The sequence below is a fragment of the Bos javanicus genome, chromosome 13 (genome assembly GCF_032452875.1).
Source record: "Bos javanicus breed banteng chromosome 13, ARS-OSU_banteng_1.0, whole genome shotgun sequence".
Taxonomy (NCBI): Eukaryota; Metazoa; Chordata; class Mammalia; order Artiodactyla; family Bovidae; genus Bos; species Bos javanicus.
The window spans coordinates 16,848,529-16,870,761 of record NC_083880.1 but is presented as its reverse complement, the minus strand read 5'-3'; the positions used below and the strand labels follow the sequence as shown (position 1 = coordinate 16,870,761).

Genomic DNA, 22,233 nt, shown 5'->3' with positions numbered 1-22,233 from the left:
ATGTGCAGAGTGTGCCGGGGTCCCACGACGTGGGACTGTAACCAGGCTGGTGCACTTGGGTGAACGGCTGATGAGGGGTGCTGCTCAGAGATGATAAATGTCCCTGACATCACCCTGAGGCTTGCAGGGCATCATCTCACCAGCTACTCCCTTGGTGCACAGGAGGTGATCATTCTGGTTGCCCGATTAGGACATCGACATGCTGAGTTTCTTAATCAGACTCTGAATCATCCATCAGATGTATGGATTCTGGCCAGTGTGTTGAAATAAGTCTATGAGGGCCCTGGAAACTCTGCTTCAACTGGTTTCCTCTGGGCTGGTTTCTTATCCTGGGGTTGGGTTGGCCAGCAGCAGGTGGAAAGATTTCAGTTCAGTTCTCTTGAGAACAGGGTCAGATGAAGGAGATAGGACTTCAGACTTGGATAATAGGCCTGAGGTCAAGATGGATCAGGAGAGTCTCAGAGAGAAAAGGAGAGAAAGTGCTGAGAAAATATTTCCCATTTTCCTAAAGGGTTCAAATGTTTTCTGCGTGGTAAGCACCGTCAAGGGTGGAGGCATTTCCGTGAGACCACAAGTGGACTCCAGTGTCCCATGGCCTGCCACCTCTTACGTGTGATACAGACCATCATAACTGCTATCAAAATGACAGCTGAGACTCGTGGCAGCTGCCAACAGAAAGTAAAAACAATGAACCTGGAATGTTCCTGCTCCTCTCCTGGGGACCAGAGCACTGGTGGCCTCATGGGTGAAGAGCTGTGCATTTTGACCCAACCTCTCAGGCTTCTGAGAACGTCTACATGAGGAGAGCTTGCTCCCTGCTCTCTGAGATTTTCCTAGCTTATGTTTACCCTACAATGGTGGGATACAGTTGTATTAATAATACAGTGACATGTGTGCTACTTTAATAATGGATTAAATAGCGAGATGTAGTGGCAAGTTGAAAAACATTTGTGATTTCCAAGTAGAGATTAAGGGTGGCTGGTATTTCAGGATCCACAACTACCATCGTGGGACATGAACATCTTAGGACTTCTATTGGCGGCAGACATAGATGTCTGCCTACATTAACAGGCATTTTTTAAATACCTGCATTAAAACACCAAATTATGTATTATGGGTCAGTGGAAGCAAATATATATTTTATTTTCCATCCAAGTGCACCTATTCCTTTAAAAATTTTTTAAAAACTGTTCCATTGAAGTAAAGTTGAATCTCAGCTGTCATTTTGATAGCAGGTACAATGTCGTGTTAATTACTGCTGTGCAGCAAAGTGATTTAGCTATATACCTACACACATTTTCATAGTCTTTTCCGTTATGGTTTATCACTGGGTATAGAGCTCCCTGCGCTCTATAGTAGGGCCTTGTTGTGTATCCATCCTGTGTCTCAGAGCTTGCATCTGCTAAGGCTGACCTCACATTCCATCCCTGCTCCAAAACCCCTTTCCCCTGGCCACCACAGTCTATTCTCTCTGTCCGTGATTCTGAAGTACACTTGTTCCTGAGTCTTATCCACACCTGGTCTGGGTGGTGTCTGGGGCCCCGTGGGATCTGTGATTGAATGACTCCGGGCTGGTTCCACTGAGTGGCCGGTTTCTGAGCCTCCTCACCTGGACACGCTAACCTTCCAGCCTGGGCCTGGGGGAGCCGGGTGGTGGGGCTGGTGCTCATGACCACACCCTGTCCTTCTCAGGCCCTCTCTGTTTTCAGGGTGACAGGCTTGTTTGGTTTCTGGAAGCTGCTCCCTTGTCAGCTGTGGGCACCAGCATGTTGCTGCTGCTCCTGGAGATTTCTCTTCATAGTCAGGCGGTGACTCAGCAGAGGAAGTGCATTGAGAAGGGGCTAGGACCCTGTTCCTTTCAGCAGAGACACCTGGGTCACCCCCGGGTGACTCACCGAGCCTTCCTGACCCCTGCACAGGCAGGAAGTAGCCGATTATCTCTCCATCCCTGCCTGGTGACAGGGCTGGGTGGCTGAATCATGCATCTCCGGTCAGCTGGTCTTCATGCACACCCACACCCCCACACGTGCGCGCCTCCACACATGACTCCGGGCCCTGGTCTTTCTGGCAAGTTTCATATGAGCTCATCTCACTGCTACAAATAACCACACACTCTCCTCTTTCCCCACACACCTTATCTCACAGAAAGAAACCATTTCTTTGGACCTTGAGTTTCGCATGGAGGGATTGCATCACTGCACGTGGGAACATTTACCTTGAGGCATTAAGGGAGGCTGTACTCCAGATGTGGGCAGATGTTGCATGACCTCACTGGAGCTATCTGGATGGAGTCTCACAGTATTTCATGCATTCTAAGGCATGCCTTTTTCCTGCTGAAATACCTCTGAAATCCGGATGTGTCTTAGAATTCCCAGACTCTTATATTGGACAAAAGCGGATGCTTAGAGAGAGAGAGTCTGGAGGGGATTAGAGGGTGTCAGCGAAGACAGAGCCCGTGTTTCTGTTGCCCCAGGAGAAGGCTTTGGTCATTTTGATTGGACCAGCAGTCAAATGCTACTGTTCTTTCATGGGATTTAGGGCCTTTGACTCAGGCTCATGGGTGGCATGTTTTATAGATTAGATCACTAATGGGATAATTCTTCAGAAAGAAGCACAGCATATGAGTGGAAGCAATTGTTCCATGTATGGCTCATTTCAGATCATATTTGAGAGAATGCGTAAAAGTGCAAAATGTGTGTTTGTGAAAGTGAAAGTCGCTCAGTTGTGTCCGACTCTTTGCGACTCCATGGACTGTCCATGGAATTCTCCAGACCAGAATACTGGAGTGGGTAGCCTTTCCCTTCTCCAGGGGATTTTCCCAACCCAGGTCTCGAACCCAGGTTTTCTGTATTGCAGGCGGATTCTTTACCAGCTGAGCCACAAGGGAAGCCCAAAAACATTGGAGTGGGTAGCCAATCCCTTCTCCAGGGGATCTCCTGACCCAGGAATCGAACCAGCATCTCCTGCATTGCAGGTGAATTCTTTACCAACTGAGCTACCAGGGAAGCCCCCAATAAAAGGACCATGCTTCAGCCAAAACAAAACAAAAAAAAGCACGTGAGACTGTCCTTTGACTGCTGCGTGTTAACTGCTGACTTATTTAACCATAGGCCACCTGCGTTTGACCTCTGCCAAGACTATGAAACCTTTGTTTTTTCAGGACAGTGACCCCAGGGCCACAGCAGCGATGCTGCAGCTGCTGGTGGGGTTAGTGTCGACAAAGAAAGAATACTTACAGAGTAGTCAACAATTTTTTAGAAAATTTGAGATCATTTAAAGATTCAAGGAGGTTCCCCCCAAACGCACAGGGAGGCCCTTAGGCCTTCACTCAGCTTCCCCCAGCGATAACATCTCACATAACTATAGTGCATACAGTGTTACCGCCTGCATTCTGACAGTCTTCCATGGAACTTGTCAAGATTTCCTGTTTTCTGTGCCTTTGAGTCTACGTGTGTGAATAGTTCTATGCAATATTATCACAGATGAGTATGCTTATTAAAGTCTGAGGCGCTCAGCCCTGTCTGACTCTTTGTGACCACATGGACTGTAGCCTGCCAGGCTCCTCTGTCCATGGAATTCTCTAGGCAAGAATACTAGAGTGGGCTGCCATTTCCTTCTCAAGGGGATTTTTCCTGACCCAGGGATTGAACCCAGGTCTCCAGCATTGCAGGCAGGTTCTTAACCATCTGAGCCCCCAGGGAAGCCCTGCTTATAACTTACGCTTATAACTGCCACTCCAATCAATATGCCGACTGGTTCCATCCCGTCAAGACTCCCTCAGGCTGTCCTTGGTGGCTGCCTTCCTCCTCCCCAATCCCATCCCTAACCTCTTGGCAAACACTAAGCTTTCTCCAGCTCTTTAACTTTGTTATTTCAAGACTGTTATATAAACTCATATAGTGTGTTACCTTTTGGTTGACTTTTTCCACTGGGCACAATTTCCTTGCAATCCATGGAGCTGTTTATTAATATGTGTTAATGTATTGCTAGTATTGCATTACATGTAGCACAAGAGGTACTAGTCGTAATGAGTACATGTAACTAGTAGTAACACTAGTAACATATTACATGTATTAATAGTGCATTCCTTTTTGTTGAATAGAATTCTACCATGTGTGGGTGCTATGGTTTGCTTATGTGCTGAGGGACATTTGGGTTGCTTCTCGTTTGGGGCTATTATGAATCCAGCTGCTATCTTCAAAGCAGTTTTAAAGCTGAAAAAGGATACCAAAGATTTGCTGAGGACAGGTTGTTTCATACTCATTTTTATCCCCTGGTACTTGGCATGTATATGCATGCAGATGCTTAGTAAATGCTTCTTTGGTGAGTGGATAGATGAATAGGTGCCATCTCAAGGAGACAGTCTCAGGGTAGGTGGGGGACTAAGATAGAAGATTTAGGCTCAAGACTAGAACACAGGGTTGGATTTTGTCACCTTGACCCTGGTTGAGCTAATGCAGGCCTCTGTTCTTCATCTGTAAAATGGGATAATAGTACGACAGCTATTGGAGCGCTCTGCTGCTGCTGCTAAGTCACTTCAGTTGTGTCTGACTCTGTGTGACCCCAGAGAAGGCAGCCCACCAGGCTCTGCTGTCCCTGGGACTCTCCAGGCAAGAACACTGGAGTGGTTGCCATTTCCTTCTCCAATGCATGAAAGTGAAAAGTGAAAGTGAAGTCGCTCAGTCATGTCTGACTTGTAGTGACTTCATGGACTGTAGCCCACCAGGCTCCTCCATCCATGGGATTGTCCAGGCAAGAGTACTGGAGTGGGCTGCCATTGCCTTCTCCACGCTCTGGAGAACACAAAATGAGGAAATACATGGAACTCTTCGCAAAGCCTCTGTTATACAGTAATTGCTTAATAAATGTCAGGTGTGATTGCTACTATTTGTAAGGTGATCACAGCTCTCCACCAGATCATCATCATAAAGCTAATAATTTATTATTGCTTTTACTCTGAAATGCTTTTAGCTTCCAAATCTACCATTATATATTCTATATTTAAACCTATTTAAGTCTTGTATTCATATATATGTCTCATTTTAAATATCTTAAGTGCTTTCTTCTAAAAATGACGATTCTTGCTTAATATTATATTATCTTATGAACATTAATGGCCAAAGATCTAATGCACATATGCATAGAAATTTAGAAGGTTATAAATGTTCTTTCTATGTAGTCATCCAAAGTTCCCATCAAGCTTGCAAAAAGGCATCTGTATGTATAAAAGTGGGCCAAATTTTATTTTTCCCTTTCATTTTGATATAAATTCATTTGGAGAAGCAGCAAGTGTCTTGGGTTATTTTCCCCTTCTCTTCTTTAGAAATCAGGTTGCTAAGTGCACACCCAGAGGGGCAAGGCCCTCCCACCCCTCACCTGCTGGTGCTCACAGCCCGTGTGCCGGGGGTCACGTCTAGAGGGAGTGTCCCTCCTGTGACCACCTGGAATGTCAGCAGAGCCCTGAGTCATACGGAGCCTCCCGCCAGACAGCATGAGGCAGCGCTGTGAGACTGACCATTAACCAGCTAAGGGGGCAGGAGTGGGGTACCATTTCCAGTTGTTTGACAAACACCAGTCATGTTTACCATCACGTAAATGAAGCCAGAGTCAGTTGGTATTGACTTATCAAGGTTTGTCTGGGAGGCAGGCATTGTGCCAGGCAGTGTTGGGTTTGTAAAGATTCTTTAGACCTTGGGCTGTACCCTGATGGAACGTGGTGTGTGTAGGGCAGGTTCTTGCAGGAATCTTGGCTTTGCAGGTGGTCAGAATAGGCAGATACGAGGGGGACAAGGTCTTCCTGAACTTTCCCCTTTGTCTGCATCACACATGAGTCACACCTGACTCGTGACCTCCCTGCTGCACCTCTTTGCTCAGCTGCCTCCTCCACCTAAAATGCCCTTCTGTGGAGAAACTGCACTCATTTCGCAAGACATGGTTCCAGTGAGCCTTCTCTGCATACCTTCCTTCTCTCTGCCACACAGAAGTCTTTTTTTTGGTCCTATATGGTGACAGCCCTTTACTTTTTTTCACTTAGCATAATGTTTCCAAGGTTCATTCATGTTGTAATGTGTATCAGAATTTAATTTCATTTTAAAGGTTGAAAAATGTGTTATGGTGTGTACAAATACATTTGGTTTATTTATCTGCCAACGGAGTCTGGGTTGTCTCTCCCTTTGAGCTGTTGTGCATAATGCTGCTGAAGCATCAGTGTACAGTATCTATGTGAGTCTCTGCTTTGAATTCTTGTGAGTATAAACCTCAAAGTAGAATTGCTGAATCACGTCGTAATTTTAAGCATTTGAGGGACTGCCAAGCTATTTTCTACAGCAGCTGCATCATTTTATATCCCTACCAGAAATGCATAGGGTTTCAAAGTTTTCTATATCTATTTATTTTTAGCCTATCTATATCTTTTTGTTTAAAGTGGGTTTCTTGGAAGTTCTCTGGTGGTTCAGTGGTTAGGACTTGGTGTTATCACTGCAGGGGCCTGGGTTTGATCCCTGGTCAGGGTACTAAGACCCCACAAACCACGCAGTGTAGCCAAAAAATAAATTTATAAATTTAAAGTATGTTTCTTGTTCAGTTCAGTCACTCAGTCGTGTCTGACTCTTTTCAGCCCCATGAATTGCAGCACACCAGGCCTCCCTGTCCATCACCAACTCCCGGAGTTCACCCAAACTCATGTCCATCGAGTCAGTGATGCCATCCAGCCATCTCATCCTCTGTTGTCCCCTTCTCCTCCTGCCCCATTTAATTAGGTCTTGTTTTTAACCCACTCTGACAGTCTCTGTCTTCTAATTGATGTACTTACACCATTCAATTTAAAGTGTTTATCGTTTTAGTTTAATATCTACCATGTTTGTAATTGTCCTGTATTCATTGCCCTTGGGTCTTCATTTCTTTTTTCCCCCTTTTCCCTTTTTCTGCCTTGTCTAGTTTTAACAAAGCATTATGTATGGTTTCATTTTATTTTTTCTTTTAGCATATCAATTATATTGGGTTGACCAAAAAGCTTGTTTGGGCTTTTCTGTAAGATCTTATGGAAAAACCTAAATGAACTTTTTGACCAACTCAATATCTGTTGTTGTTTTTTTAAACTTTTTTGAGTGGTTGCCCTAGATAATGCAATATATGTTTACAACTAAATCAGGTCCACTTTCAATAACACTATACTGCTTCATAGATAGTGCAAATATAACAGAGTAATCCCAATTCTTCCCTCCTGTCTTTTATAACCTTGTTTCGATTCACTCACTTATCCATAATCTATAACCATCAAGTACATTGTTGCAATTATGATTTTGAACAAGCTGTTATCTATTGGATCAATGAAGAATAAGAAAATAAAATACTTCATTTTTACCTTCACTTATTTCTCCTCTAATGCAATTCCTTTCTTTATGTTGATCTGAGTTTCTAACTTATAGCATTATTCTTCTCTCTGAAGAATTTATTTTCATATTCTTGCAAGGCAGTTCTACTGGCAATAAATTTCTTCATTCTTTGTTTTTCTGTGAATGTCTTTATTGAAAGACATTCTAATGAAAGATTTTGGAGGGTAATTTCACTGGAGCCAGAGTGTTAGGTTGATTAGTTTATTCCTGGCACTTTCCATTGTCTTCTTGCTTGCATGGTTTCTGCAGAGACCAACATAATTCTTATCCTAGTTCCTCTTAGGGTAAGATATTTTTTCTTTCATCTGGCTTCTTTCAAGATTTTCCCTTTATTTTTGATTTTCTGCAGCTTACGTATGATATGACTGCTGCTGCTGCTAAGTCGCTTCAGTCGTGTCCGACTCTGTGCGACCCCAGTGACAGCAGCCCACCAGGCTCCCCCATCCCTGGGATTCTCCAGGCAAGAACACTGGAGTGGGTTGCCATTTCCTTCTCTAATGTATGAAAATGAAAAGTGAAAGTGAAGTCGCTTGGTCGTGTCCGACTGTCAGCAACCCCACGGACTGCAGCCTACCAGGCTCCTCTGTCCATGCGAGTTTCCAGGCAAGAGTACTGGAGTGGGGTGCCATTGCCTCTCAGATGATATGACTAGGAGGATATTTTTTTTTTTTAATTTACTCTACTTGGTGTTCTCTGAGTTTCCTGGATCTGGTTTGGCATATCTCATTAGTTTGGGGAAGCTTTCAGACATTATTACTTCAAATATTTTTTTCTGTTTCTTTTTCTCCTTTCCCTTCCGGTATTCCCACTGTGTCTGTTGCACTGTTTGTAAATGCCCCACAGTTCTTGGACATTCTGCTCCATGCTTTGCAATATTTTTTTATCTCTTTGCTTTTCAGTTTTGGAAGTTGCCACTGACACCTCTTCAGGATCACCGATTCTTTCCTCAGTCATGTTTGGTCTACTGATAAGCCCATCAAAGGCTGTCTTCATTTCTGTTACAGTGCTTTTTATTTCAAGCATTTCTTTATGATTCTTGTTTGCAGTTTCCATCTCTCTGCTTATATTACCTATCTGTTCTTTCATAGTGTCCACCTTTTCCATTAGAACCCTAATTAGTCACTGTTATTTTAAACTCTGGATTTTTGAGGTGGGGGGGGCTTTTATTATGCCTTGTAATTTTTTTGCTGAAAGTCAGACCTACTGTATCAGAAGGGCCTGAGATAGACAGGCCTTTGGTGTGAGGTTTATGTTTATCAGGCTAGGTGTTATGTTGTGTTTACTGTTCGCTGTGGTGTCAGAAGCTAAACTTGCCTTTAATGCTCTTATTTTCATCTCCCCTGTTGTCCTGGCTTTTCTGAGAGTCTCCTTAAATAGGGTCTGAGGCTTGCAGTTCTCTCAACTGTAATCCCCTGGAATTATGCAGGTGCCCTGTCTATGAGGTAGATGGGGTGGGGGAGGAGGAGTGTTTTCTAGGCTTACAATTCAGTCTTTTTGTGAGCCTGACTGGATGGTTCTCTTGTCCCAGGGCAGTCAGGTTTTCGTAAAGCCTCAGCTGCTTAACTTCTGGTAAATAGCTCTTTTAGAGGGCAGGTCTTATTAATGAGAACACAATGTTTTTCCTTCCTTCTGTGCAAAACAAGAGGGGATTTCTATCTGATCTTTATAATGAGAACTTGTAGAATTCCTGGGGGGAACACTCACAAAAGTGTGGATTAGTTGCTAAGTCATGTCCGACTCTTTGCGACCCCATGGATTATAGTCTGCCCGGCTTCTCTGTCCATGGGATTTTCCAGGCAAGAACACTGGAATGGGTTGCCATTTCCTTCTCCAGGGGATCTTCCCCAACCAGGGATCGAACCTGGATCTCCTGCATTGCAGGCAGATTCTTTACCAACTGAGCTACCAGGACCCCTCAAAGCCTGGATCCCCTTAACGTTTTTAGTTCTCAAGCTTGTCCCCACTGAGCCTCCAGCAACTAGCCCATCACAGCTTCATGTGTTCCTACAGGTGTCAGCTACAGCTGCGGGCTTCCCTCCTGGAGAGCTGTCAGTCTGTCCCTCCAATTGGGGGCAGCAGTTTGCTCTGCAACCTCAGTTCTCTGAGGGGTCTAACCAGAATCATCAATCTTCAGTTTGTTCAGCTTTTCTTTCTTATTGGGAGGGTGGTGATGACAACTCCCAAGCCCTTCACACACCAGACTGGAGGTTGGAAGGTGGCTTTTTTTAGTATGTCTTTATGGACTGAAATTGGTACTCTCTATAGACTGATCGATAGGTCAGGAAGCAACAGTTAGAACTGGACATGAAACAGCATACTGGTTCCAAATCAGGAAAGGAGTACGTCAAGGCTGTGTATTGTCGCCCTGATTATTTAACTTATATGCAGAGTACATCATGAGAAATGCTGGGCTGGATGAAGCACAAGCTGGAATCAAGATGGATGGGAAAAATATAAATAACCCCAGACATGCAGATGACACCACACTTATAACAAAAAGTGAAGAAGAACTAAAGAACCTCTTGATGAAAGTGAAAGAGGAGAATGAAAAAGTTGGCTTAAAACTCAATATTCAGAACCCTCTTACACTGTTGGTGGGAATGCAAACTAGTACAGCCGCTATGGAGAACAGTATGGAGATTCCTTAAAAAACTGGAAATAGAACTGCCTTATGACCCAGCAATCCCAATGCTGGGCATACACATCAAGGAAGCCAGAACTGAAAGAGACATGTGTACCCCAATGTTCATTGCAGCACTGTTTATAATAGCCAGGACATGGAAGCAGCCTAGATGTCCATCAGCAGATGAATGGATAAGAAAGCTGTTGTACATATACACAATGGAGTATTACTCATCATTAAAAAGAATACATTTGAATCAGTTCTAATGAGGTGGATGAAACTGGAGCCTATTATACAGAGTGAAGTAAGCCAGAAAGAAAAACACCAATACAGTATACTAACGCATATATATGGAATTTAGAAAGATGGTAACGATAACCCTGTATGCGAGACAACAAAAGAGACACAGATGTAAAGAACAGTCTTTTGGACTCAGTGGGAGAGGGTGAGGGTGGGATGATTTGGGAGAATGGCATAGAAACATGTATAATATCATATGTGAAACAAATCGCCAGTCCAGGTTCGATGCATGATACTGAATGCTTGGGGCTGGTGCACTGGGACGACCCAGAGGGATGGTATAGGGAGGGAGGTGGGAGGGGGTTCAGGATGGGGAACATGTGTATACCCGTGGTGGATTCATGTTGATGTATGGTAAAACCAATACAATATTGTGAAGTAATTAACCTCCAGTTAAAATAAATAAATTTATATTTAAAAAAAAAGAAAACTAAGATCATGGCATTCAGTTCCATCACTTCATGGCAAGTAGATGAGGAAGCAATGGAAACAGTGACAGATTTTATTTTTGGGGGCTCCAAAGTCAGTGCAGATGGTGATTGCAGCCATGAAATTAAAAGACACTTGTTCCTTGGAAGAAAAGTTATGACCAACCTAGACAGCATATTAAAAAGCAGAGACATTACTTTGCCAACAAAGGTCCAACTAGTCAAATCTATGGTTTTTCCAGTGGTCATGTATGGATGTGAGAGTTGTTCTATAAAGAAAGCTGCTGCTGGTGCTGCTGCTAAGTCGCTTCAGTCGTGTCAGACTCTGTGCGATCCCATAGACGGCAGCCCACCAGGCTCCCCCGTCCCTGGGATTCTCCAGGCAAGAACACTGGAGTGGGTTGCCATTGCCTTCTCCGTAAAGAAAGCTGAGCACCAAAGAATTGATGTTTTTGAACTGTGGTGTTGGAGAAGACTCTTGCGAGTCCCTTATTCTGCAAGGAGATCCAACCAGTCCATCCTAAAAGAACTCAGTCCTGAATATTCATTGGAAGGACTAATGCTGAAGCTGAAGCTCCAACACTTTGGCCACCTGAGATAAAGAACTGACTCATTTGAAAAGACCCTGATGCTGGGAAAGATTGAAAGCAGGAGGAGAGGGGGACAACAGAGGATGAGATGGTTGGATGGCATCACCAACTCAATGGACATGGAGTTTTTGTAAACTCCAGGAGTTGGTGATGGACAGGGAGACCTGGCATGCTGCAGTTCATGGGGTTGCAGAGTCAGACACTACTGAGCAACTGAACTGAACTGTCAGACTGATCTCTGCAGGTTTATTAGGAATGCCTTGGAAGCTACTCCAGTTGTAAAAGGAACTCCCAGACCCGAGGCAAAGGGACGATTAAAGACTTGACCTCACCCGTAGAGCACAAAGATACAGGGAAGAGAGCAGCCCAGTCTTGAGCTGGAGTCTGGATCTCTTATCGTCATCCGGGCTTCCTGGGGCATCGTCAGGAAGTGGGTGGTGTTTTGATGCCCACTGATTTCTCTCTGTGTTCCAGCAGAGCATGAACTGAGGTTCTGAGTTTACTGAATGTGGGGGATGGTGACCCCATGTTCCCAGACCTGCTGTGCATTTGCAGTGGTTGCTATGCTTGGGGGGTTGGTGGAAAAGCCTTTCATGGGAGAAATCATTTGTATAGCTTCCTGGGAGGCACTGAAATATGCTCCTTGATTTCAAGGGGGACACAGGCATGAGGTCTGAGCACCAGAGAGAGAGCAGATACAAGATGGAAAGGCTCAAGTTTGCTCTTTTTTATGGGTGAATAATACTCCATTGTATATACGTACCACATCTTTTTTATCCATTCATCAGTTGATGGACATCTAGGTTGCTTCCATGTTCTGGCTATTGTAAATAGTGCTGCAGTGAACATCAGGGCACATGTATCTTTTAGAACTGTGGCTTTCTCAGGGTGTATGCCTCGTAGTGGGATTGCTGGGTCACATGGTAGATTTATTCCTCGTTTTACAAGAAATCTCAATCCTGTTCTCCATCATGGCTGTATCAGTTAATATTCCCACCAACAGGGTGGGAGGGTTCTCTTTTCCTTATAGCCTCTCTAAAATTTATTGTTTGTAGATTTTTTTTTGATAAGTTGAGTCAGTTCTAGTGAGGTGGATGAACCAGTTATACAGAGTGAAGTAAATCCGAAAGAGAAAATCAAATATTGTATGTCAATTACATTAATGCATATATATATATAGAATCTAGAAAGATGGAATTGATGAGTCTATTTGCAGGGAAGGAACGGAGACACAGAGGTGGAGAATATATGGAGGAGGGAGAGAGTGGGATGGATGGAGAAAGTAGCATCAACATATATACACTATCCTGTGTACAACAGATGGCTGGTGAGAAGTTGCTGTATAGTACAGGGAGCCCAGCCTGGCGCTCTGTGATGACCTAGAGGGGTGGGATGGGGGAGGCACGGGGGCTCAATGTGTAATTATGGCTGGTTCACGTTGCTGCAAGGCAGAAACCAACACAACATTGTAATAATTAAACAAACAAACAAAACAGGAAAAGGTGTAAGGGCTGCATTTGTGTGAGCTGAGGGAGAGCCGGGCTGCTTCAGGGACAAGGGGAGTGGGAGACCCCGAGTCAGGAGGACAGGGTGAGCCAGGGCCCCTCTTTGCAGCACTCTGTGGGTTTAGCACCCCTGGAAGGAAAGCGGGCTGTTTTCTGCTGCAGGACCTGTGGCAGAATGCCACCGGGAGGGGCAGCCAAAGGGCAGGTGCAGGCAGACCTATTCTACACACATGCGGGGACATGTCTCAGGGCCTTTGCACAGGAGCCAGGGGCCTGTTCTGTGGCCGGAGAGTCCCTCCACCATGGTGCGTGGGTGGCTGCGGGAGTGGCAGGAGCAGAGCTGTGCCCGCTGCCTTTTCCACCCATCACATCACTGAGAAGTCATCTTTCTCCTCTGGGGGAGTTTCTAGCTCTTCTCCAGGCACTCCAGTTTTGTTTAACACCTGAGTCACAGATGTCCCTAAAGAGTAGCCCGTCTTCCCTCTGCTCAGAGCATCAGTCTGTTCCTCTGTCCAGAATGTGAATGTACAGGCATACAAATTGTGTTTCAAACCAAAGTGACTCTCAATCACTGGGCTGGTACCATGAGCCACTGCATTCTGTTTAGTTAAGGAACTTACCAGAAGGAGGAGGAGGAGGCTTCTTAACGAGTCTGACCTCATTAATCAGTCTGACATCTTGAACAAAGCTAAAAGGAACCATGAGCACAATGTGTGACCTGCTTGGGGACATGCAGGCAGAAGGCAAGCCAGACTCAGATCTGTGTGTTGGCCCCATGAGCCGGAGGTTTTTCCTTGCGGGGTGACAGTTGGAGTGTCCTGGGGTGATGCCCGTGGAGTGGGCTGAGGAAGGAAGTGGAGGACGGAAGAGGCCACGGTCCATCTGTTCATCCATCAGCACCTCCTTCATCCTGTCTATCAAGCTCACCACATTCCAGATGAGATGGTCCTAAATGACAGGGGTGATCTTCCAGGGGGAGTCTTCTAGGCACCCCAAAACACAGGCTCCCTGAAGGCTTCCCGAATCTGTCGGTGCCAAAAAAGAACCCAGCAGTTGGTGCCTGAGTGATGTTGCTCATTTTGAAGAGCTTACTGTGCTGCACCAACCATTGTTTCCATAATCCGTATAATGTCTCACTTCCTCTGCCTAACCCTAGGTTCCTTGACATGTGTGTGTGTGTTCATCTCTGTATTTGCCGTGGAGCCTGAAACCCTTGCTATTCATACTACTTTCGTTTCTTTCTCTGCTAAAGTAAAAGAACCAAATTGCGTCTGCTGTCTCTTTATTGCTTGACAGGCAGGACTTTCACATTCTACTCTTCCTCATGCTCTGATTTGTAGAACTGAGACGGTGGTCTGGACAGCGCTGGGGTCAGCTGAGTGCTCAGGGCTCACACCCCTCGGGGAAACCCAGCTTGATGACCTGTGCGGATGCGTTCTGCCTGTAACTTTCCAAGGAAGGCTGTGTTGCTGCTGTCGTGAACCAGCTCTTGCTCTTGTTTTTTCTCTCCACAGGCAGACAGGGTTTGTTCTGTGCTTCTGTACCTTGCTCCCCACTCCATCTCCCTGACTAGGATTGATAGGCAGGTGTGAGCCAGCTGATCACAGGTGGCCACACTTGTGCGGTCAGGACAGAAAGACCTTCGCTGGGAGGCCTGCGGTCGCCTCGGGAGCTGCCATGCCTCCTGGGGATGTCGTTGCTAGGCCACCCACAGCAAGTCCGGGGCTGCTGAGAGGGAACTCGAGCCTCTGCCAGCATTGATCATCCCAGGATATTGTCCTTCCATCTGCTGGGGCAGGTAAAGGGTAATGATTTACTGGTCCCAAGTCCTCTTCTCTTTGATGTCACTGCTTCTGACCCTTAGGCAGAATTTGCTCAGCCTTGGCTCCCTGAGAACTTGCTCAGTGTTATGAGCTCTGGGGTTCCTCAGCTTAGCAGCCCTTCCCCTGACCTTGTTTCCCTGGTTAACTTCTGCCCTGTCTGCACAGCTCAGCTGAGTGTGTGCGTGTACTCAGTCGCTCAGTTGTGTCTGATTCCTGCAACCCCGTGGACTGTGGCCTACCAGGCTCCTCTGTCCATGGGATTTCCCAGGCAAGAATACTGGAATGGGCTGCCATTTCCTACCTCCAGGGGATATTCCTGACCCAGGGATCGAGCCTGTGTCTCCTGTGTTGGCAGGCAGATTCTTTACCACTGCGCCCCCTGGGAAGCCTGCAGCTTGGCTGACACAGCATCTCTTTTTTGAAAATCTCCCAGATTCCTAGGCAAGGGTAAAGCCTAAAAATATGTCTTTTTTATTGTGGTTAAAAAAAGCATATAAATTTAACATCTTAACAATTTAATTTTTAGAAAACTTTATTGAAGTATAGTTGATTTATAATGCATTAGTTTCTGCCGTACAGAGTAACTCAGTTATATATATTAATAGACTATTTTTCACAATCTTTCCAGTTATAGTTTGTTGCAAGATATTGACTAATTCCCTGTGCTGTATAGTAGGACCTTGTTGTTTATAACCTCTTAACAATTTTAAATGTAGACTGCAGTAGTACTAACTATATATATACATCACTCTATAGCAGATCTCCTGAACTTTTTCATCTTACGATACTGATACCTCGTATAGGTGGAAGTGTGCAGTTTGTCTTTTGTGAGTGACTTATTTCACTTGCTGATGTGCTGTGCCGTGCCCAGTCATGTCCAACTCTTTGTGGCCCCATGAACTATAGCCCACCAGACTCCTCTGTCCATGGAATTTTCCAGGCAAGAATACTGGAGCGGGTTCCCATGCTCTCCTCCAGGGAATCTTCCCAACCCAGAGATTGAACCCATGTTTCTTGCATTTGCAACACTGGCAGGTGGGTGCTTTACGTCTAGTGGCACCTGGAAAGCTATTTCACTTATCACGATGTCCTCAAGGTTCATCCATATCGTAACATATGACAGGGTTTTCCTTTTTTTTTTTTTTTGAGGCTGGATAATAGTCCACTGTATATAAATCACAAGCCACATTTATTCTTGGATGGACACGTAGCATGCTTCTACACCTTGGCTACTGTAAATAATGCTGTAATGAACGTGGGTGTGCAAATATCTCTTGGCAATCCTATTGTCCATTCTTTCAGATATGTACCCAGAAGTGGGCTGGCTGGATTAAATGGTAGTTCTTAAGTTTTGAGGGACTTGTATACTGTTTTCCACAGCGACTGCCCTGATTTATAGTCCTGCCAATCATAAAGGTGCTTTGACTGCAGCACTTAAAAACATTGTTTGGCAGTTCCGTTTTCTTGGCCTCTTCCTTTACTTTTGAGTGAGCATTTCCAGGCATTGGACTTCCCTGGTGGCTCAGACGGTAAAGCGTCTGTCTACAATGCAGGAGACCCGGGTTTGAGCCCTGGGTTGGGAAGATCCCCTGGAGAAGGAAATGGCAATCCACTCCAGTACTATTGCCTGGAAAATCCCATGGACAGAGGAGCCTGGTAGGCTGCAGTCTAAGGGGTCACAAAGAGTCAGACAGGACTGAGTGACTTCACTTTCACTTTCTTTTCCAGGCATTAATTTTGACTCTTTTTAAGCTTGTACTCCCAGAGTCTAGCACAGAGCCTGCTTGTAATAGATACTAAAACATTTTTTTATGAAGCGAGAGTGGTGTAAACCCCAACTCAGGCCTCACCCAGGCAGATTACTGAGATGGCTTTATGTATGTCCTGCCTTTTCAGAGTCCCCACTGTGGCTGGCGTTAGCGCCCCTGGTTTGCCCTGATGGCTCTCCAGGTATTTCGTGCCATGTTCGTGTATGACGAGGTCGGATGCAGCCACCCCAGGGCAGGGTCTGTCACGTTCACCCCCTTCACATCTGAAATGCCTCCATTTCTGTGTGCAGATCACATAGTGAATCTGTCTGCTTTGAACGCTGCAAACGGGAGACTGGATTACGTCATCATCGGATGAGTACTAAGTTGCTTCGGTCGTGTATGACCCAAGTGGGTTCCCATGCCCTCCTCCAGGTCATCATTGGACATAGTGCCTGATACATAGTAGATGTTCAATAAATATTTGTAAGCATCGATCAAGTAGTGGATTCTGGAGGGTCCATTTTATTATACCAGTGAAGTCCATCCCAGTGTTTTCAGGCCCTGTTCTTTCTGCGTTCCTAGCAAATGCTTATCAACCCATGCTGACTTGAAATGTCAAACGTGATGTTTTCAGGACACAACACAGCAGGACTCTCCTAGGCCAGAACAGTTCTAAAACTAGAAGCAAATGGAGCGGCCTTTCCCAAAGCATCTTGTCATGCTGCTTTCTTACTGACTGCCACCCAGAACCCCACACTTCAGCAAACCCAGACTTATGAGTGGAAATCAGGAGCCCCATACAACTGGGTTTCCTTTCTTTCTGTATTTGACTTCTAGATTTCTTATTGGATTTGGGTTCCGGAAGCCTTGTCTTCCTGAGGGAGTTATGCTATAGACAGTAGAGAGAAGCTGTTGCCTTTGAGAGCAAGGTAATGGCTCAGGAGGGACAGGAATCTGGGGGTCTGGTGAATTGGGGGAATTCTGCTCTTCTCCCTCTGGCAGCATCTGGGAAGATGGGGAGACATCAAGAGGGCATGGCCGTGTGGTGTACCATGCAAGCTGCACCTTGGCAACTGGAGATACCATCTTCCTGCTTCCTGCTGCTGCTCCCTGCACCCCAGCCTGGCACTGGAAGCCACTGGATGCCGGACTTCCGTGGGCTGTGTGTGTGGCAGGAGATGAGTGTTTAGCTCTGTGCGCCTTTTTATGACCTTGGAGAAGGTGGGGGACAGTCGGGAGCACCCACCATTGGATGTTTCACTATTCCAGGGACTTGGCGTTGACTTTGACTTGAAGAAGGAAGGTGATGTGATGACTTAGGCATGCATAGATTGCCAGACTTGAGATTTATTTCTAGCACATATGTGAGGCATGTGGCCTGGTGCCTGGGTGTTTGAGGACTTGATAAAGATATTTTCTTTCACCTTTACTTGTAATGGTCGATGTCTACTCTCTGATTGTTTGAGATGTGCAGTTAACAATATTGAGTGTTGGTCAAAAAATAGTTTGGGAAGCTGACTTGTTTTAAATGCACTAGGGAAGCATGTCATTTCTCAAAGTGAAGACTTCTTGTTTAAACAAAATTGTGCTAATCTGGGTTTTCACATAGTTGATTTAACAAGATAACAGATGGAGGGAAGCTCCTTTGCATTTTTTCGGAAAAGCCCTGATTTGTGTAACTGTGAGTGACCTCCTGACCCAGTGGGGACACAGATCTGCCTGAAAGAGCAGCCCCGTGCAAAGGTCTTGTGTGGGACTTGCCACGTGGGGTGGGGACAAGCCACAGATGAAGTGGACTTCTGACTTATCATGTGGGCTCTCTTGATAAGGGAAGCCGAACAGCACATTGCTTCTGTTGTGATTCAGTTCCAGGAAATGAGAGACCACGTGATTCCAGCACAGGGATCATGGGCTGGGCTGACGATCACTTGCTTCGTTATCTGCCCTGATCTGTGTTTAATGACTGATCCACCTCACAAGTCCCGCATGAGGTGGTTTATTGCCACTCTGCTTTCTCTGCTTCCTTGTGGGAGAGGTACAGAGGACTGTTTATTATTTATACAAACCGAACTTAGTTGTGATTTCTCCACACCTCTCTTACTCAGGAAGCCAAAGGGGGATTAAAACAATGTCTTTCGTGGCTTCTAAATTGGAGAAGGTGTCTATGAATTCCCACAAAACAGTGGGCTGTTGGGATTTGTGACATTGCATCTTTTGGGTGCCTTTTTTACAGATGAAAAGGAAGCTCAGGTGATGCGGCATTTGGACCCAGCCCAGGCACTAGAGCAGCTGAGGCTGAAATCAGTCCTCCTGACAGAGGGTCCAGCACATGTTGAAAAAACAAGCATAGGAGTGGTCTTACAAAGCACAGATACATTGTTTTTCAACAGCTATTTACTTATTAACTCTCTAAAAACTTCAACTTAGGGATTGTCCTGGTGGTCTGGTGGTTAAGGCTCTGCACTTCCACTGCAGTGGGTGTGGGATCGATGCCTGGTCGGGGAGCCAAGATCCCATGTGTCTTGCAGCCAAAAACCAAAACATAGAATGGAAGCAATATTGTAACAAATTTAATAAAGGTTTTAAAAATGATCCACATAAAAAAATTCAGCTTAATGTCTTTAAGGATTTATGGCCCACTAGAGCCTGGTGGGCTGCCGTCTATGGGGACACGACTGAAGCAACTTAGCAGCAGCAGCATAACCTTCTAAATGTAATAAATATGCCATAAATTATGTGGGCAATGCATTGATTCATTTACAAAGCAGCTCATGCAAAGAAAAGAAGAATACAAGTATTTCCTGTTTTCCTTTATAAACAGAAAAGTGAGAACTCTTAATAAAAATCTGAGTAAATGGTGCAATACTCCATCATACACTGGTGGTTTAATATTAAAAGTTTTGTTAATTTAAGTATCACTTTGATGCTGCTAAGTCACTTCACTAGTGTCCGACTCTGTGCAACCCCATAGACGGCAGCCCATCAGGCTCCCTCATCCCTGGGATTCTCCAGGCAAGAACATTGGAGCGGGTTGCCATTTCCTTCTCCAATGCATGAAAGTGAAAAGTGAAAGTGAAGTCGCTCAGTCGTGTCTGACTCTTAGCGACCCCATGGACTGCAGCCTACTAGGCTCCTCCATCCATGGGATTTTCCAGGCAAGAGTACTGGAGTGGGGTGCCATAGCTCATGACTTTAATAATGCTGAAATGGCACTTACTCCTGATGAAAAGATAAAAGTCCAGAACACGAGAAATGGGGCTATAGTGAGTTCTGGCCAGTGGAATGAGCGCAGAAGCAAACCATACCTTTTCTAAGGTTTTGCAGACACAGAGCAATCCCCAGGATCTGTTTTCACCTGGATTCAAATGAAAATGAGGGTCCTGGGGATGGCAGGACCACCAGCTGGAAGGTTCCTGGGCCCCTAATGACCCTGTGAACAGAGTGCCTGCTTTGACCAGTTTTATGAACAAGAAGTAAACCTGTGTTACATTTGAGACCTTGTGCCTTTCAGGTCAACGTGTTACCACAGCCGAGCCCATCTCTGTGCTGCCCCCCACTTTATTCCTGCCGGCCTCTGTTTCAGCGCACACATCCCCTGGTCCCAGCACATGACTACAATCGGATACTGGTGGTCTCCACTGTGTTCTTCAATCTCTTAGCACAATTTTAAAGTGATGATGTCTTCTTGTGTTTACAGAATTTGTGTCTTTTCAAATGTACTTGGTCATCCCTTAGAGGCTCTGGTTCCTGGCTCTTAAGTTCAAGCCTCTCATTAATATTTTTAAGGACAGCAAGCATTATTTAAAGATCAATTTCAGATCATTCCAGCCTCGGGGACATACTGACCAGTCTGACCTGCCGCCTGTCTTTGCTTCCTTCTGTGTTTAGAAGTCCTTTTTTGTGAGTGATGCTTTTCCTGGTTACTTAATCTATGGAATTTCTTTAAGGCCTGGATGGTCATGCATGCTTCCAGAGAATATCTCTTCCGCCAACTACCTGGGGATCTCAGCAAGCTTGTCCACTTTAAACTTAAACATCCCAATGAACCTTTCAGATCACCCTGGGAGGGGGGTGTGAATTCAGACCCCAAATTTGCCTGGATTCTGGTCTCTGATGAAATTTGAAGGGCAGGTTTTGTTTATTTTTACCCTTTCCACTCAGTGCCAAAGTCGAGATAAGCAGGTTTTGCTGCCTTTTCTTTGTGTGCCTTGGGTGAGTGCCTCCTTCCTCTTGTTTCTGATGATCTGCCCTTGCAGAGTTGGGAGTGGGTGCCAGTTTTTGTGGTACAGCCCTGCCTCTAGTATGAACAGGGTTTTATCTCTGGTCCCTGGCCCCCAAGCACTGACCAAGGCAGAAACTCCGCATATGAGCTGCCTTTGAGATTGTCTTTTCTGTCAAAGGTGCATTTAAAACATTTGTTGAAAGTTTAACCTAGATTTTGGTTTATTTTCATTGAGAGGGTCTTTGGTCCTCTGGTGGTGATTTAATCGCTAAATCCTGTCCAACTCTTGCGACCCCATGGGCTAAGTAGCCCACCAGGGAATTCTCCAGACAAGAATGCTGGAGTGGGTTGCCATTCCCTTCTCCAGGAAATCTTCCTGACCCAGAGAGCGAACTGGGGTCTCCTGCCTTGCACGTGAGTTCTTTACTGACTGAGCCACAGGGAAGCCCTTAGTCCTCAAGATAGCTGCAAATGAGCTGTTTATGCAGCTTCTCTATGGGCTTATGGGCCAGGCCAGAGCCCACGGTGAGATGGCCTCCCACCCAACCAGATCAGCAGGTGGTTGAAGTCCTGTTTGCTTTTCTAAAATGCAACAAGTTTCCCTACACATTACACCCCCAAAGAAATAAACTCTTGGTTTGCAAGCTGGCCCCTGTACAGAGAGGGCAAGGAGAGGCTGAAGAAAGACGGGCAGGTGGCAGTGTGATAAGCAGAGGAACTTACACAGCTTGTGTTGGCAGTCACTGCGTGAGTGGATCTCCACCCCCACCAGAATCTCACAGTTTCTAGGGGGGGTCTTAGCGGGGCTTGGTCCCGCGTCCTGTCCAGATGCTCTCAGTAGCCCCTTAGTCTCCCAAGGCCATGTCCTTGGAGGAGCGCCTGCTGTGGGCGTGGGGAGTATGATGTACATTCTGAGGACAGGGGAGGGTTGATGGCCTGGGTCCAGCACACAGGTCAACTGGTGGTCACGTCCTCTCCGTGACCTCCTCCCACAGGACACAAAAAATCCTCAGAAAGAAGAATGAGATTTGAGTAAAGGGAGGAGGTGACGCCTTTACTCATGCCACAGAGCCTCTATTCAGTGTAATAGTTATTTTTCAGGACTTTCTGTGGAGGGTGGGCTGTGGGGGTGGAGGGCCCAGAGCTAGGCCTGGAGAGCAGGGCAGGTCTCAGGACCGGCCAAAGATGAGGCTCGTCCAGCAGGATGTGGGATAACTATGCTGTAGTCAGGGCAACAGTCTCAGGTCCTCAGGGGGATGCTCATGTTTATGTATCAACTCCACTGGGCCATGGGGTGCCCAGAGATGCTGTCAAATGCTCTCCTGGGTGTGTCCATGAGGGTGTTCTTGCATGAGATGAGCATTTACATTGGTGGACTCTGAGTAAAGCAGATTGCACTCCATGATGGGGGTGGGCCTCATCCAATCAGTTGAAGGCATGAGTAGAGCAGGACTGACTTCCCCTGAGCAAGAAGGAATTCTCCAGCAGACGGTCTCTGCCCCACCAGTTCTTCCTGGTCTACAGCAGGCAGCCTTTAGACGTGAACTGGAGCATTGGTTCTCTGGGGCCCTGCAGCCTGCCTGCCTACTTTGTGAAT

The 22,233-nt window shown here is 45.8% G+C and overlaps 1 protein-coding gene across 5 annotated transcripts in view; it reads left to right on the top strand.

The window, feature by feature from the left end:
• PFKFB3 (6-phosphofructo-2-kinase/fructose-2,6-biphosphatase 3) overlaps positions 1 to 22,233 on the top strand; it is a 273,656-nt gene that overhangs the window by 117,883 nt on the left and 133,540 nt on the right. The gene's annotated exons all lie outside the window — the stretch shown is intronic.